This window comes from Cebus imitator, unplaced genomic scaffold (genome assembly GCF_001604975.1).
Source record: "Cebus imitator isolate Cc_AM_T3 unplaced genomic scaffold, Cebus_imitator-1.0 Scaffold313, whole genome shotgun sequence".
In the NCBI taxonomy this organism is placed as follows: Eukaryota; Metazoa; Chordata; class Mammalia; order Primates; family Cebidae; genus Cebus; species Cebus imitator.
Window position 1 is genome coordinate 1,495,254 of NW_016107628.1, and position 16,292 is coordinate 1,511,545.

Sequence of the window (16,292 nt, forward strand, 5' to 3'; positions counted from 1 at the left end):
CGTGCCACCACGCCCAGCTAATTTTTTTGTATTTTTAGTAAAGACGGGGTTTTACCATGTTGGCCAGGATGGTCTCGAGCTCTTGACCTCGTGATCCGCCTGCCTCAGCCTCCCAATACTGCATGATTTTTAAAACTGATATAATTGTGGACCTGTAGGCAAAATGTAAAAGTAAGTCACAGACTGGGACAATTTTATTTACAACATATATAGCAAACTATCAAATTGCTAACATGCAAAATAGTCAGCAAATAAGCATAAAAAGACAAACAGTCCAAGAGAAAATTGGGCAAAGGCTATGAGTAGGATTTCTTAGAAAAAAATGCAGTTGTCTAATAAACACCTGAAAAGATGATCAACGGCATTTGGATTTTTAGAAATACAAGTTACAGCACCAAAGAGATCCTAGACTGTTAAAAAGCATCAAAGAACCCATCAGATTGTTAAAAATTAAAATGATGGATAATACTCAGTGTTGGCAAGTGCTTAGGGAAAGAGGCACCTTTATATATTGTTAGTGAGGATATAAATTGGCACAGCCTTTCTGGAGATATTTTGGCAGAATGTATCAAAATTAAAAATAGAAATACCAGCAGTGCTATTTCTACAAATGATGCTATAGATCTATTCACACATGAGTGCTCCAATTTATGTGCAGAGATATGCATCACTTCATTTTTTTTCCAGTAGTGAAAAATTGAAGACAACATAAATATTCATCAATAGTGAATTGGATAAATAAATTATGTTATATCATACTTTGTAACAACACATTGCAGTTAAAAAGAATGAGGTAAATTTATATCTACCAAAATGGAAAGATACAGAAGGTATATTATTAAATGAAAATACAAAGAAAATACACATACTGCTATCCCTTTTGTGTAACATGGGAAAAGGCCTAAAACATATACATGTGTATATGTTAAATTTTATGTACATATAAATATGTGTTTAAGTAAATGAATAGTTACTTACTGGCTGTGTGGCTTCAGGTAAGATACTTAACTGCCTCAGTACTTTTCTCTTTGTATGGAAAATAGAGATAATTTTATGTGACCCCTAGGGTTGTATGATGTGAGAATTAAAGAAATTAATCTATTTAAAATGCTTTAAATAGTGCCTGGCACATGGCAGGCACTTTAGTGTTTCTGTTGTTCAGATGCATATTAAACTTGGAAAATTATTTTCTGGGCTAGGAGTGAGACTTAAGGCATAAGGGGGGCTATAATTGTCCATGTTATATACTTCATATTTTTATAATGATGTGCTTATGGGTTAAATTATTATTATTATTTTTAATTAAAAGCTTATTCTATGAAGATGAGTTAAAAGATGATTATAGAAATCCAGGAACAAAGTAAGAATCCTGAGTGAGGGCAATGGAATTTGGAATGGAAAAAAGGTGCTACGTTTGATGTTGGTTATGGGAAGCAAGACGGAGGGAGAAGGCTAAGACAGCTCTCAGTTTTGGCTTTTAAGTAACTTGGAAAATGCTGAACCATTAAATAGTGGAGTTAGGAGAAGCTTCTTGTGGCATTTTGGAATGAAGGAGGATTAGTGTTTTACCTGAGATTGCTAAAACAGAATACCATAAACTACATTGCTTAAACAGCAAGACTTTGGTTTCTCACAATTCTGGAGGCTGGGAAGTCCAAGATCAAGGTACTGTTGGATTTGATTCCTGTTGAGTGTCCTCTTCCTGGTTTGCAGACAGCCACCTTCTCAAGGTGTCTTCACATGGTGGAGAAAGAGATTGTTTCTCTGTGTTTCTTCTTATAAGGACACTAATTCCATTTATTAGGGCTCCACCTTCATGACCAAATGACCTCTCATAGGACTCACATCTAAATACATGAAGGATTAGGGTGTCAACATATGAATTTGCAGGAGACACAAAAAATTCATAACAACTAATTTTGTTTAGATTACTTTGAGTTTAAGCTGAGGGCAACTCATCTAGTAGGAAATATTCAATAAACTGGATATGAAAACTGGAGCTCTGGAGAAAATTCAATATTCTACTACTTTGAAGAAGAGCAGCCTAAGAAGCCTAAAGTACTCAGTCTTATTTTAAGAGTTTCCATCTAATATTTCAATTAGAAAAATCAAGAACTGTGGTATTATAGGATGATATGTGGCTAGAAGGATAAAGACCTGTTCTAACGGCTTTGTTTGTTTATTCTTTTTCTTCAGTAAACATATATTGAACAACTATCTTGTGCCAGGGACTACCCAGACTATCAAGGGTATAAAGAACTCAAGTTGCTCTCTCTCTGTTAGGAACAGAGATGCTCAAAATTGAGTACATTACAGAGTGCACAGCCTTCTGATAGCCATATGCACAGGGTGCAGTAATGGTGTGAAGATGGGTGTGATCCAGCCTGCTTGGGGTTGTGGTGGATGTCAGAGAAGGTATTATAGAAAATGAGGTGACTGAAACTGAGTCTTCAAGGAGGAGGAACAGTATTCCAGACAGATGTGAGGGTGGGGACATGAGAAAGGCATTCCAAAAAGAGAAACCATTGCAGCATACCAAGTCCTATTAGTATGGAAAAAGAAACTTTTTTTTTTCCATTTAGGGCACTCTAACTACTTACTGCAAAACGTAAGTTGAAGGATGAGGCTGGGGGATAATAGTAAATGATATTGACAAGATGGACAAGAATCAGATCACAAATGGCTTTTAGGTTCTTCTCTAAACAAGAGAGAAACTTTAAGGGGTTTTGCCTTCAAGGAAAATTATAATTGCTCCGTTGGTGATGTGGCTGATTGGTGGAAGGGCTGCAGGGATGGTTACAGGTAGACAAGTCAGAGATTATTAAAATACCAAATAGTCCTGGCTACAGAGGATGAACTATCTGAACTAAGCCAAGAGCAGTGGGAATGGAAAGTGAAGCATACATTTGAGGGCTACTAAAGAGACAGGGTGGATAGACCATAGTTGCTGATTAAATTTGGAAGATGAAGTTTTAGGGGAAGGAGGCTTGACTCACTCCATGTTTATGGATTTAAGAGACTGGATGGCCAGTTTTGTCTCCCCAAAACTGATTTTATCAAATCAATCTTCTTTCAATTTACTATTATGTAGCCAATTCTATTACTGTGGTTCAGATGTCCATTACATCTTACCTTGACTACTGCAAAAGCCTCTTCAATGTGCTCTCTTGGAATTATCTGCTGCAGCCAGCGTGATATTTCTAAAATGCAAATCAAATCATCATTTTCCCTTACTTAAAACCTTTCACTACCTCTGCATCTCCTACAGGATTACAATTGGCCTTTAACATGACATACGTCGATCTGCATGATCTGATCTTTGTTTCCACATGGCCTGTCACTTGTCACATGGCCTGGGATTTTGGACTCCAGCAGTATCTCATTTCTTGCAGTTTCTTACACAGACAAGATGGCGTTTGCTGTATTTTTACTCATGCTTTCATCTCTTATCTCCTTGGCTTCCCCAACACACACACACACACACTCTCTCTCTCTCTCTCTCTCTCTTTCTCTCTCTCTCTCACCACCCCCCACCCCTAACCTCTTCTTTTGCTCTGTTTATAGCTGTTCTTACTTTGAACCTCAGCTTAGGTCTGTAGCTCTAGGAAACTTCCTTAGACTCTTCAGACTGGATTCATTTGCCCATTTTTGTTTTTGTAGCATGCTGGACATATGATTTCTATAGCTGGGCTATTTTGCTTCATGATTTTGTTTATTTTTCTGTTTTTGACTAATTTTTATTAAGAATAGGCATATCATCATTATATCTCTAATACACGGCACAGTTCTTATTATACAGTAGGTGTTTATGGATTTATGGAGCAAATAAATTAATAAATGGGTAGGTGGATGATGATAACCATTAATTAAACTAGTGGATTAGGCCGAATGACGTGGCTTACACCTGGAATCCCAGAACTTTGGGAGGCCGAGGTGGGAGGATCACCTGAGCTCAGAAGTTTGAGACCTGCCTGGCTAACATGGTGAAACCTCACCTCTACTAAAATACAAAAATTAGCTGGGCATGGTGGCAGGTCCCTGTAATCCCTAGGGAGGCTACTAGGGAGGCTGAGGCAAGAGAATTGCTTGAACCCAGGAAGTAGAGGTTGCAGTGAGCCGAGATTGTGCCGCTGTACTCCAGCCTGGGTGACAGAGTGAGACTCCGTCTCATAAAAAATAAACTAATGGATTATGAAGAACAAGTTTATGGGGAAATATAAGTTCTGATTTGTACATTTTGCAGTTGAGATCACTGTCAGTCACATATGGATGGCAATCTAAAGGCGGCTGAGTATCCCAATCTGGATTTCACATTATATGTCTGATTTTAAGATACAGATTTAAGGGTTTTCAGCTCATACCTGGTGGTATGTGTAGTACATATGCCATTTACAATTATCCAGGGATAGGATATAAAGAAGAGGGCCAAAGTACACTGTATGACAGTGTTTTTGACCACAACTCATCTGTCTATGTACATACATTTACATGTAGCTGATACAAAAATTTCATGAAACAACACATGGTCTTCTTAGAGGGTGATACTCAGCTATTTTCTTTTCTATTTTGTCATATCCTATTCTGTCATCTCTTTTCTCTGCTATTTAATAATATAAAAGTACTGCTCGCCTTCTGACTTGCAGTCTGATAAGTATTGCTCTATGGAACACTGATATTTAAGAAGGAAGAGGAGGAACTGGTGAAAGAGATTGAGACGGAGGGGCCGAGAAATAGGAGTAAATGAGAAGAGAGTGGCATGCCCCAGAAACAAGAAGATTCAGCGTTTCTAAGGGTAGAAGGTATGTTTAATAGTGTGGAATGCTGCAGAAAGGTGAAGTGAGACTATTGAATTTGACAATTAGCAACAAGCCATTAGTGACTTTAGTGAGGACATTTAGCAGTTGCTAGAGTGGAGTCAGTTGAGGAATGGATGGGTGAAAGGGAAGGAGCCCAAGCATTTACTATTCTCTCTAAAAATAAAGACTGCCAGGCACTAGTCTAATAAAGATTTTCTCTTTCTTTATCACACGTTTCTTATAACGACTTTACAAGATATGTGTATTATTTCTGTGTATTTTTAAAATCAGATGAGTTATCTGAATCTCAGAGATCATTTAGGTGGCTTTAGGTGTCCGTCATCATACACAGCTGGGATTCAAACCCTGGGCATCCCAACTTGAAAGTCTGTAGTTTTCTGATTAGATCATACCGGTTTATCTGCTTTCATGATATCGGATACATAATTTAATTTCTATAATTCCGAGTTTACCAATCTATGTAATTACAGATGGAGAGGCTTGACAAAAATTACAGACCACCAACATATAGAAGGTAAAGAGCAAATATTCACCCATTTAGCTTTAATCTTCAAATTAGTTTTTCTCTAAATTTAAAAAAGTAATAACAATATGTGGCAAAAATTTAGCTGACCCTTGAATAAAAGAGACTTGGTTATTTTAAAACCCTTTTCCATTTTGAGCATTCTGTGATTCCAAGAAGACGTTATTTGATGCTTTTGATTTTCTCGTTTACCAGTTAAGAATACATGCAAAGCATTCTACTCTTCCCTTCCCTGCGTTCTTAGTGTGAAGACTATGTTAGAGAGTCTCCTCAATAAAATACTGGCTAACTGAATCCAGCAGCACATCAAAAAGCTTATTGACCATAATCAAGTCAGCTTCATCCCTGGATGCAAGACTGGTTCAACATACACAAATCAATAAATGTAATCCATCACATAAACAGAATCAATGACAAAAACCACACAATTATTTCAATAGATGCAAAAAAAGGCCTTCAATAAAATTCAACACCCCTTTATGCTAAAAACTCTGAATAAACTAGGTATTGATGGAATGTATATCAAAATAATAAGACCTATTTATGGCAGACCCACAGCCAGTGTCATTCTGAATGGGCAAAAGCTGGAAGCATTCCCTTTGAAAACAGGCACAAGACAAGGATGCCCTCTCTCACCACTCCCACTTAACATAGTATTGGAAGTTCTGGCCAGGGCAAGCAGGCAAGAGAAAGATATAAAGAGTATTCAAATAGGAAGAGAGGAAGTCAAATTATCTCTGTTTGCAGATGGTATGATTGTGTATTTAGAAAACCCCATTGTCTCAGTCCAAAAACTCTTTTGCTGAAGTTGCTTAACTTCACCAAAGTCTCAGGTTACAAAATCAATGTGCAAAAATCACAAGCATTCCTATACACCAATAATAGACAAATAGAGAGCTGAATCATGAGCAAACTTTCATTCACAATTGTATAAAATACCTAGGAATCAACTTACAAGGAATGTAAAGGACCCCTTCACAGAGAGCTACAAACCACTGCTCAAGGAAATAGGACACAAACAAATGGAAAAACACCCCAGGCTCGTGAAGAATTAATATTGTGAATATGGGCATACTGCCCAAAGTAATTTATAAATCTAATGCTATTTCCATCAAGCTACCACTGAATTTCTTCACAGAATTAGAAAAAACTTTAAATTTCATATGGAACCAAAAAAGAGCCCGTAGAGCCAAGACAGTCCTAAACAAAAAGAACAAAGCTGGAGGCATCACACTACCTGACTTCAAACTATACTACAAGGCTACAGTAACCAAAACAGCATGGTACTGGTACTAAAAGAGATATATAGATCAATGGAACAGAACAGAGGCCTTGGAAGCAACACCACACATCTACAACCATCTGATCTTTGACAAACCTGACAAAAACAAGCAATAGGGAAAGGATTTTCTATTTAATAAACAGTGTTGGGAAAACTGGCTAGCCATATGCGGAAAACTGAAACTGGATGCCTTCTTTATACTTGATACAAAAATTAACTCAAAATGAATTAAAGACTTAAACATAAGACGTAAAACCATAAAAACCCTAGAAGAAAATCTAGGCAATACCATTCAGGACATAGGCATGGGCAAAGACTTCATGATTCAAACACCAAAAGCAATGGCAACAAAAGCCAAAATTGACAAATGGTATCTAATTAAACTAAAGAGCTTCTGCACAGCAAAGAAACTATCCTCAGAGTGAACAGGCAACCTACAGAATGGGAGAAAATTTTTGCAATCTATTCATCTGACAAAGGGCTAATATGCAGAATTTACAAGAAACTTAAACAAATTTACAAGAAAAAAATTCTGTCAACAAGTGGGCAAAGGATATGACAGACACTTTTCAAAAGAAGACCATTTATATGACCAACAAACATATGAAAAAAGCTCATCATCACTAGCCATTAGAGAAATGCCAATCAAAACCACAATGAGATACTGTCTCATGCCAGCTGGAACTTTTAAATTCCTGATTAAAAAGTCTGGAAATAACAGATGCTGGAGAAGATGTGGAGAAATAGGAACACTTTTACACTGTTGGTGGGAGTGTAAATTAGTTCAACCATCATGGCAGACAGTGTGGTGATTCCTCAAGGATCTAGAAATAGAAATACCATTTGACCCAGCAATCCCATTACTATGTATATACCCAAAGTATTATAAATTATTCCACTATAAAGACACATGCACACTTATGTTTATTGCAACACTATTCACGATAGCAAGGACTTGGAACTAACCCAAATGCCCATTGATGATAGACTGGACAAAGAAAATATGGCACATATACGCCATGGAATACTATGCAGCCATAAGAAAGAGTGGGTTCATGTTCTCTGCAGGACATGGATGAAGCTGGAAACCATCATTCTCAGCAAACTAACACAGGAACAGAAAACCAAACACTGCATATTCTTATAAATGAGAGTTGAACAATGAGAACATATGGGCACCAGGAGGGGCACATCACACACTGGAGCCTGTCGGGAGGTGGGGGACAAGGGGAGGGATAGCATTAAGAGAAATAGCTAATGTAGATCACAGGTTGTTGGTTGCAGCAAACCACCATGGCATATGTATACCCGTGTAACAAACCTGCATGCTCTGTTCACGTATCCCATAACTTAAATTATAATAATTTTAAAAAGACTATGTTGGGGATTCCAAGCATATATCTCAATATACTGATTTTATTTCCTTGGATATATACTCAGTAGTGGGATTGCTGGATCCTATGGTAGCTCTATTTTTAAATGTCTTAAGAACCTTCATACTGTTTTCCATAATGGCTAGCTAGAGTTAACCATTCCACAATATGTATACACTTCAAAATACCATATTGTACATAATACAAATATATAATGTTATCTGTCAATTAATAAAAAATTTAAAAAGAGTGACTCAGTAACACTGCAGTGAAATTTTAAAAACCAACAAATTAGGAGTTGGAAAACCTGGAATGGAGGACCATACTTGTGAATGCCGAGCAGACTGATCTTGAGCAAGTTGTTTTATTTAATCTGGAAATCAGTTTCTTATGTCATAAGGAACCTGGGAGGAGAATGAGCCACTAAACAAGACCCCAAAGAGAGCTCTCTTATTCACTGGCCTGTGCTGCTTGTTCTGTCTTTTAAGCAGCACAGCCTTTGACTCTACCCTGTGGCCCTTCTCAAGGCTGTCTGGCCATCCTGTCCTATGATTAGGGCACTGTCCGATGGTTGCAAAGACTGGGAAGAGAGTTAGGGGGAAAGGTCTCAGAATTTCACTTCCTGGAACAATTGTAATGAAGGCAGCCAGTGCCTCTTAGTAGACACCTGTTGAGGCCTCCCTGGAGAGGTCACAGAAGTCAGGACAGTGTATGGTAGCTCGCCCTAGTCCCACCTCTTACAAACTGAGTTACCTCGGGCAAGCCATCTAATGTCTTTGATCAAGGTTCTTCTTTTGTAAAAGAAAAATAATGATGGTCATTCTTCCCACAATATAGGAAAGTTCTGATGATACAATGAGACCATTCAAAACATCTTTATCATCATTATTACTACCATTGATACCGTTTCTTAGAATCATAGGTAGCATGAGAAGACCTTGGAAATTGAGCTACTACCTCCTAAAGGAGGAGAACCTGAAGACGATGAGCTGGCCGACTCAAGGTAAAATGTTTCCCCTGGACCCTGTCTTCAGTGTGGGGACTTGATGATCATCAGGGAGAGACTTGAAAAGAGCTGCTCCTGATGTATAAGGATAAACCATGTATAGACCCTGTTGTAATTTGTCAGACATAAGGTTCTTGTGTAAGGACAAGCTTAGTCTCTGGGATTGAAACTTCCACGGTCTTTGGTTTAATTAAACTGATGGACTGTGAAAGATGAACACCTTACTTCTCTTGCCATTGCAGAGGAGTCTGCCTTACTATGTAACCCTCAAGGCTTTTTCCAGGCTGAATGGGAAGTGGGGCTGAGGTAGGGGACAGGTAGCAAAAGCCTAATGTATTCATAATATTAGGCAAAAACCAATGTTCTTGAATCCCTTGGCCTACCATCATAGAATCCTTGACCCTTTAAGGATCTCTCTTCTAATTCGTTGATCTCTGGCCCTTTAAGGATCAGGGCCCCATAGTGGCTAAAGATTAAGAAGTCCTCTTGCCAGTCCATTCTCATGGCAAGTCAATCCCATGGGGATTAGCAGGGCCCTGTTCAGGGCCTCCCAGTTTTAAAGCCAGTGGCACACACAGTCCCAGACAAAGAAGTAAAACAAACACAGGTGTGTTATAGAGTCGGGCAGAAGCCAGAATGTCTGGAGATGATCATGGGGAAGAAGGAAGGACCAGCAAGTCCTTCTGTATAAGCCTCAGGAATCTGGTACTGTATGGATGAGGAGGAAGGAGATTCAGAAGAACAGGTACTACCAGTTGAAGAGTTAAGGAGATGAGACAAAGACTAAAAGGTTGGCAGGTAAGTAAAGTGGTCTGAAGAATGAAATCTGGAGGAAAGAAAGAGAAAGACTGAGGATGAAGGGCTGACAATAACTAAGACTCTGGGTCTGAGCAATAGATTTTAATGATAGAGGAGTTTGGAGGCCTGGGAAACTCAAGTGCCTTGAGGCTGATGGCTAGAGGGGGCAGAAACAGAGAAGAGCAGTGGGCTGAATCTAGGGAAGACTGGGGACAATGAGTTTGGCCAATGTGTTTGGAGTAGATGGAATCTAGGGCAGATGAGAACAGATGGGGACATGTCCAAGGAATTGAGCATTATAGAGATTACGTGGTAAAGTATTAAGGAATGTCAGTTGCAGAAAGTGGGGAAAAGTGAAATGGACAGAAATGAGGAAAGGTGTGGACAGAGGTAAAAAGAACACTTTAAAGCAGGAAATGACTAAGGGTTATATACTCCAAGGGAGAAGGAGACATTGATGAGAATGGCAACAAGAAAAAGTAAGACAGGACTGGGGACCTACACAAGAAGGTGATGGCTTGGGGTTAGAAACAGCAGGATAGAGGGTCCTGATTCTAAAAAGGATAAAGGAGATTGAACTAGAGAGTTAGCACCAGGAAATATCTTATTTGTTGCGTTTGAGTGAGGCAGAAAGTTTTCCCCAAACTTCCCAGAAAGATTTAATGGGATACAACAACCTACTGCCTTCCCATTTGTTGAACACTATTAGCTTCCTCATCCTTCTTGACCAAAGAGATACTTCATGTCCTTAGAGACACTCTCTAGAATTATTATTATTATTTTTTGAGATGGAGTGTTGCTCTGTCACCCAGGCTGGAGTGCAGTGGCGCAATCTTGGCTCACTGTAACCTCTGCCTTCTGGGTTCAAGCAATTCTCCTGCCTTAACCTCCTGAATAGCTGGGATTACAGGCACTTGCCACCATGTCAAGCTAGTTTTTGTATTTTTAGTGGACATAGGGTTTTACCACGTTGGCCAGGATGGTCTCGATCTCTTGACCTCATGATCTGCCTGCCTCTGCCTCCCAAAGTGCTGGGATTATAGGCGCCGGCCTCTAGAATTCTTTAAATGGCTTCCTGGAGAAATCTGTCAGAGGTAGGTGAGAGGCAATAAGGAAAGGGAGATCCTATCTCCAGATTTCTCAGCATTTCTCAGGCTCCCTTTGGGAGTTGACCTCTGTATGGACTCTTGTGACCTTGACTAGCCCTGGAGGTCCAGCCCATTGTTAAGATAGATTGGTTCTGGGTCTACTTTTGTGAAGTCTTGAGAAACCTCAATAACTCAGTTTGACTGGGCTAGACCTGGAATTGTTTCTGAAAGTTGGATGGGATGATGAAAGGATAATTTTTGCTCTGTATTTGTCTTTCCTTAGCTTGATTCTCAGGCTCAGTTGTTACCCGGATTATCTCATTTCTTCCCACTTAGAGTTTGAGAAAGGGGACTGAGAAGGAAACGAACAATCTGCAGTCAGTCTCACAGGCTAGGCGGAAGGACAGATAGACTTTGGGAACATAAATATTTTATTATGATGAGTCAGAAAACACATAGTAGGGATGGAGAAATGAATATGTGGTAAGACCTCATGAAGATTAAGTGTCTGAAAAAGACTGAAAGGCTTTTGCATTGTGGGTACGTCATTTTATCCTTCCTTAGGGGGTGGGAGTTATGAACTGAACACCTGCACAAGAGGTCTTACTCTATAGGCCTGACATTGCAAAGCACCTTTTCCAGCCTTCCTGGGAGGTACTCACAGGAGGAAAGACCTGGGCTGACTCCTTGGGGGTGAGATAGTAAGAGGGAGCTGATAGCAGGTAGGAGCATGAGAAGATGGTATATGGTAACACTTTTAGAAGGTGTGCTCCCAGCTACTCAGGAGGCTGAGGCAGGAGAATGGCTTGAACCCAGGAGACGGAGGTTGCGGTGAGCCGAGACCGTGCCATTGCACTCCAGCCTGGGTAACAAAAGCAAAACTCCGTCTCAAAAATAAAAAAATAAAAAATAAAAAAGGTGTCCTCACAATAGATGTGAATTAATAAGGTTTATGTCGTCGTAGGGCCTGGGAGATGAAAGTACAGTATATAAGGGCTGTGCTATCTAAATGACACATTCACTGTCTTACTCCATGTAATAGCTTTTAGAATTTAAAATATGAACTAGTTGGTATAGGAACCTTTAGAAGAGCTGTAGGACAGACCACAGTAGGATGCAGGATTTAATTGGACCAAAGGGAAAATTTGAAGAGCATTTGTCTTATGTATCCCAGCAACACCTTGTGAATGAGATAGTGTATGAGCATCACTAGTTTGTCTGTAGGGTCACAGAGTGGTATATTCAGTTAGAGGTATGAGTAATGTTTGAGTCACAGATCTTTGGAGAAGTAAATCAATACAGACTTTTTTTTGGAAGGCGAATGTACTTTTCTTCCAGAGAGTTTACATAAACATGAATGACATACAGCTAGTTTAAAAGAAGAAAAAGATGTACTGGCCTCAATCATTTTGAGTGACTTGACTTAACCTTTCCTGCCCTTTAAAACTATAGATTTATTTGATTGTTTCTCTTCTCATTTTAAATTAAAAACCTCGTTTAAAGACATTATTGACACTATCAAGAGGCTTTGTCTGTTTTATGGATGATAAAGCACAATGAGATGTCAGAGAGACATCTCTTATTTGAAAAAGGTCCTCGGACAAAGTCCAGAGTACTTTTGTTGATATACATTATAAGAATAAGGGGATCTGGAGATACCTGTCGGTGGGGGCGTTTTTTGCCGGAATGAAGAGATTTCTGTCGGGTAGTGAGAGGAAGATGAAGGAAGGGCATTCAATAGGAAAGAAACAACCCAGGCAATAGAGGTGAGAATTAACTCATGGAATAGAGGAGAAAGGGGACAGGAAAATCTGCCTCCTGAAATCTCTTTATCAGTAGCATATCACTAGCATTAGTGCCCCGAGTTTATAATGAGGAAATACAAGATCAGAGTTAAGGAATTTTCTCAGAGTCTCAAAACAAATAAGTTATACAACTTCCTGTGAAGATGGATCTTTCTGCTTCCAGAGTTATAGTCTTTGTGTGGACTTGCAAATTGGTATTTTATCTGGCGGGTAATAAGATTGATTCCTTTTTTTCTCCCATACATGTTTCAGGTCATTCCTATGTTGCAATTTAACTATGGGATTCTTGAGGGTAGAACCATGCCATTACTTATCTCTCCATCATATTCCCAGCACCAAGTGGGAACACTGCAGAACGTGAATGAAGCTGCTAGAGAGCTGGGACTCTTCATTCAGGTTGTAGACAACACAGGATCTTGTAAGAAGCAGTGATGCTTTGGACATCACTCAGGGGGCTAATAGATTTCTTGGATATAGGACAGTTTCTTTATGAAGGTCAGAGGGCGTGTGTGTGTGTAAGTGAACACTGAGCCTGGCAGGAAGTATCCTGAGAATCTAGCTTTTCCTTTCCCTTACATTGGAATGGTTCATTGCTAGCCTGTGGAGTTAAGCTTCCCTTTACAACCACATAGACCCATTGATAACTCCTTCACCAGCACTTTGCTGCTAGCCACTCAGAGTAATACGATCTCTGGATAGAAAGGTCTATTCTATGCCTCCTTGTGTCAAGTGTATAATAGAAACAATCAGCCTCACTTTCTGAGCTCCCATCTCTAAGTCATAGACGGAGGGCAAGCCTGGTTGGAGTAGCTGCTTTCCCCCATGTGTTAGTCTTTTGCTTATATTCTTGATCTGACTGAATTGCCTTGGTTGTGTTCTCTACCATGTCTCATTCCTGGGGCTGTATGAATGGGCAGAGAAGGGGGAGATGATGTAACTGTAGTCTTAGAGTTAGAAAGCCCCTTAAAGATTTTCTAATCTAATCATCTCATTTAGTCATATTGTTTCTTGTCCATCACCTGGCCTCACAGGTTAGAAATAACTATCTTGTATGATTGGAGTTGGCTGGCAGTGTCCAGAGCTGGGGGGCCATGGAGACAGACAGTGAAGGAGGAGGAGGGATATCTGAGTTGGTTCATTGCTTTTATTGTAACCTTTTGAGGGGAGTGGGGTGATGAACACAATCAGTCTTTAAATCAATGCATTGTCGTTGGAAGCATAGAATCCAATTATTCCTGGGTATCTGGGAACAAAATAGGAGAAAATGAGCTAAAAGTGAGATAAGAAGGATTTAGATTAGACATTCAGAAGAACGGGCTCAGTGCAAATTATAAACAACAGTGATTATGGAATTGTCTTCTCTGAGAGGCTTCTAAAAATAGAAATCATTTTCTTGGATCTGAGCTGGGTATGGAGGTCTTTATATATGGTGATGGAGCGTTGGTCACTTTGCTTATACTAGGATACTTCTGGCAAACAGAGACAGCTGAGAAATCCTCGTTCTTCAAAGTAGGTAGCCCTGGGTAAATAAGCTATCAGGAACTTGGTGCTGAGGAAGTTGGGGGAAAGAGATACAGGTATTCGTGCAGAGCTGTGTGAGGACATCTGTATTTCATCAAAGATCTGCCACTCTCAACCTCCCACCCTATGTGTGCAAACACACTCTCCCTTCCCTCCCTCTCTGTCTGCCCCCCATACACACACTTTCACACACACACATATACATTCACATGTACTTACACACTGAACACACACACTGGACACTGTTTTTTCTCCACTCCCATCCTTAATTCTAGTGAAGATGCTGAAGGTACATCACATCAGACTCCTGGTACCTCCTGTCTGGGCTTGACAGATACCGTTCTTATTGCTGAGAACCAGAGCAGTCTCTTAGAGCTCAGCTGCCGTTCTCTGCCGCTGTTGTTCACAGTGTTTCTTTACGGAAGCAGCTCCTTTGTCTCTGGGATCGAGGTTTTTCCTGAATCCCCAAGTGTTGCCCAGCCCCTGTCTGAGAATAGCTGGACTGGGATGAAACCACAGTGAGGAAGTGGGGGTGGAGGTAGAGATGGCTTCTGCGTTTTCTGCAGGGTTGGGTGCACTCTGCTTAATTAGCATGAGAATCGAGAGATTTTCGTATCATCCCTAAGGGATGGAGAGGAAAGGAGAGCAAAGGCTCTGGTTCTGTCCTATTCCATCAGGGATTCTGAGTCTGGGAAATTGACTGCTGTCACATTCCTCCAATCCTCTGGGGACCATCGGATCCACAGTATTGAGAAAAGCTTTGATGAAGCCAGCTGGTGGATCTCCACTCCAGATTTTCCAGCTGTCCCTGTCCCCCCCACCGCTCAGAGAGCAGGATGCTGAGATGGCTCGGTGATGCAGAAGGTATGTGCTTTTTCAGTTCTGGTGCTGATGCTGTGTGTGTGGTGAGGTCTCTGTGGCGCAATGGACGAGCGCGCTGGACTTCTAATCCAGAGGTTCCGGGTTCGAGTCCCGGCAGAGATGGTCACCTGGCAGGTGCCTCTTTTATTTTGAATACTGTCAGGCTAGGTTGATAATTACATTTATTCCTCCCTGGAGGCTATAGAGGAGAGAAAGGAAACCCCTTTCCTTGAGAATCCTGGACCTCCTCCCCTTTTCCTTTCCCTCACTCTTCATTCTTTCTGTATTCCTCCCTTTCGGATTTCATTGTCTCGTAAGGCTCAGATGTCTGCTGCATGTCTCTGCTCAGCCCAACTGACACAGCATTTGAATCGTTTACTTCACAGTTGGATAATTGGCACAGAGTGACCAAGACGCAAAGTCACAGGTTTTGGAACTACTGTGGTTTCCTCCTTTGACCTCTGAGACCACAAAGGGGCAGATTTTCCCATATGCCAATAAGGAAATGTCCAACTGTCCTCTGAGGTAATACCTTCCTTGACCAAAGAGTTATCATCTGGTGGATGTCAGGAGGTGGGCAGGGTTATGCAGAGGATAATTTCTTGCATTGTCTGTCAGCTATACTTTTTCATTCCTGGGGCTTTTTGTGCTAAAGCTCATCACTCACTTCCTGATCTATCAGGTGAAATGTAATCATTGCTCTTTGTCTCAGTGGAATAAACTACAGAGCAACACACTAATTACCAGCAGCAAGTTGGATGAGCTTATCCCCAGAAACTTGAAGGTTTATGCTCAAATGCTCTTTACTGTGAAGAGTTTGTACCCCTTTCTGTTTGTAGGACAAACTTCAAGTGTTGTATCTGAATGCTATTTCCATAATTCCTGATTTTCAACAAGCCGTGTTCTCACCACCTCTCTCCTCCTGCATTCACTTCTGCTATCTCCTTGTCTTGTCTGAGGGGCCACATTTAGCCAGGTTGGGAGCGTGGTCAGATTGTGATGTAGCTTGGGTTTCTATTTTGGGCTGGCCTGGCTCTCTCCCTTGCATATTGCTACCTCCAGCTTATTAGCTAGAGGGAGCTGCCCCTGCCAGGAACTGACCTCCACCTCAGGTGAACCCGGGAAACCTGAGAAGATATATTTCCCAGGACTGCTGGGGAGACTCAGGATCTCTATGTGGGACTCTGGATGGACAACCAGAGGACACAGCCATGCACT

At 40.6% G+C, this 16,292-nt stretch overlaps 1 non-coding gene across 1 annotated transcript; it reads left to right on the forward strand.

Moving 5' to 3' along the window:
- The first annotated feature begins 15,123 nt into the window (after positions 1–15,123).
- On the forward strand, positions 15,124–15,197 carry TRNAR-UCU. Its single transcript has one exon. It is a non-coding gene; the product is annotated as a tRNA-Arg (tRNA).
- The last annotated feature ends 1,095 nt before the right edge of the window (positions 15,198–16,292 follow it).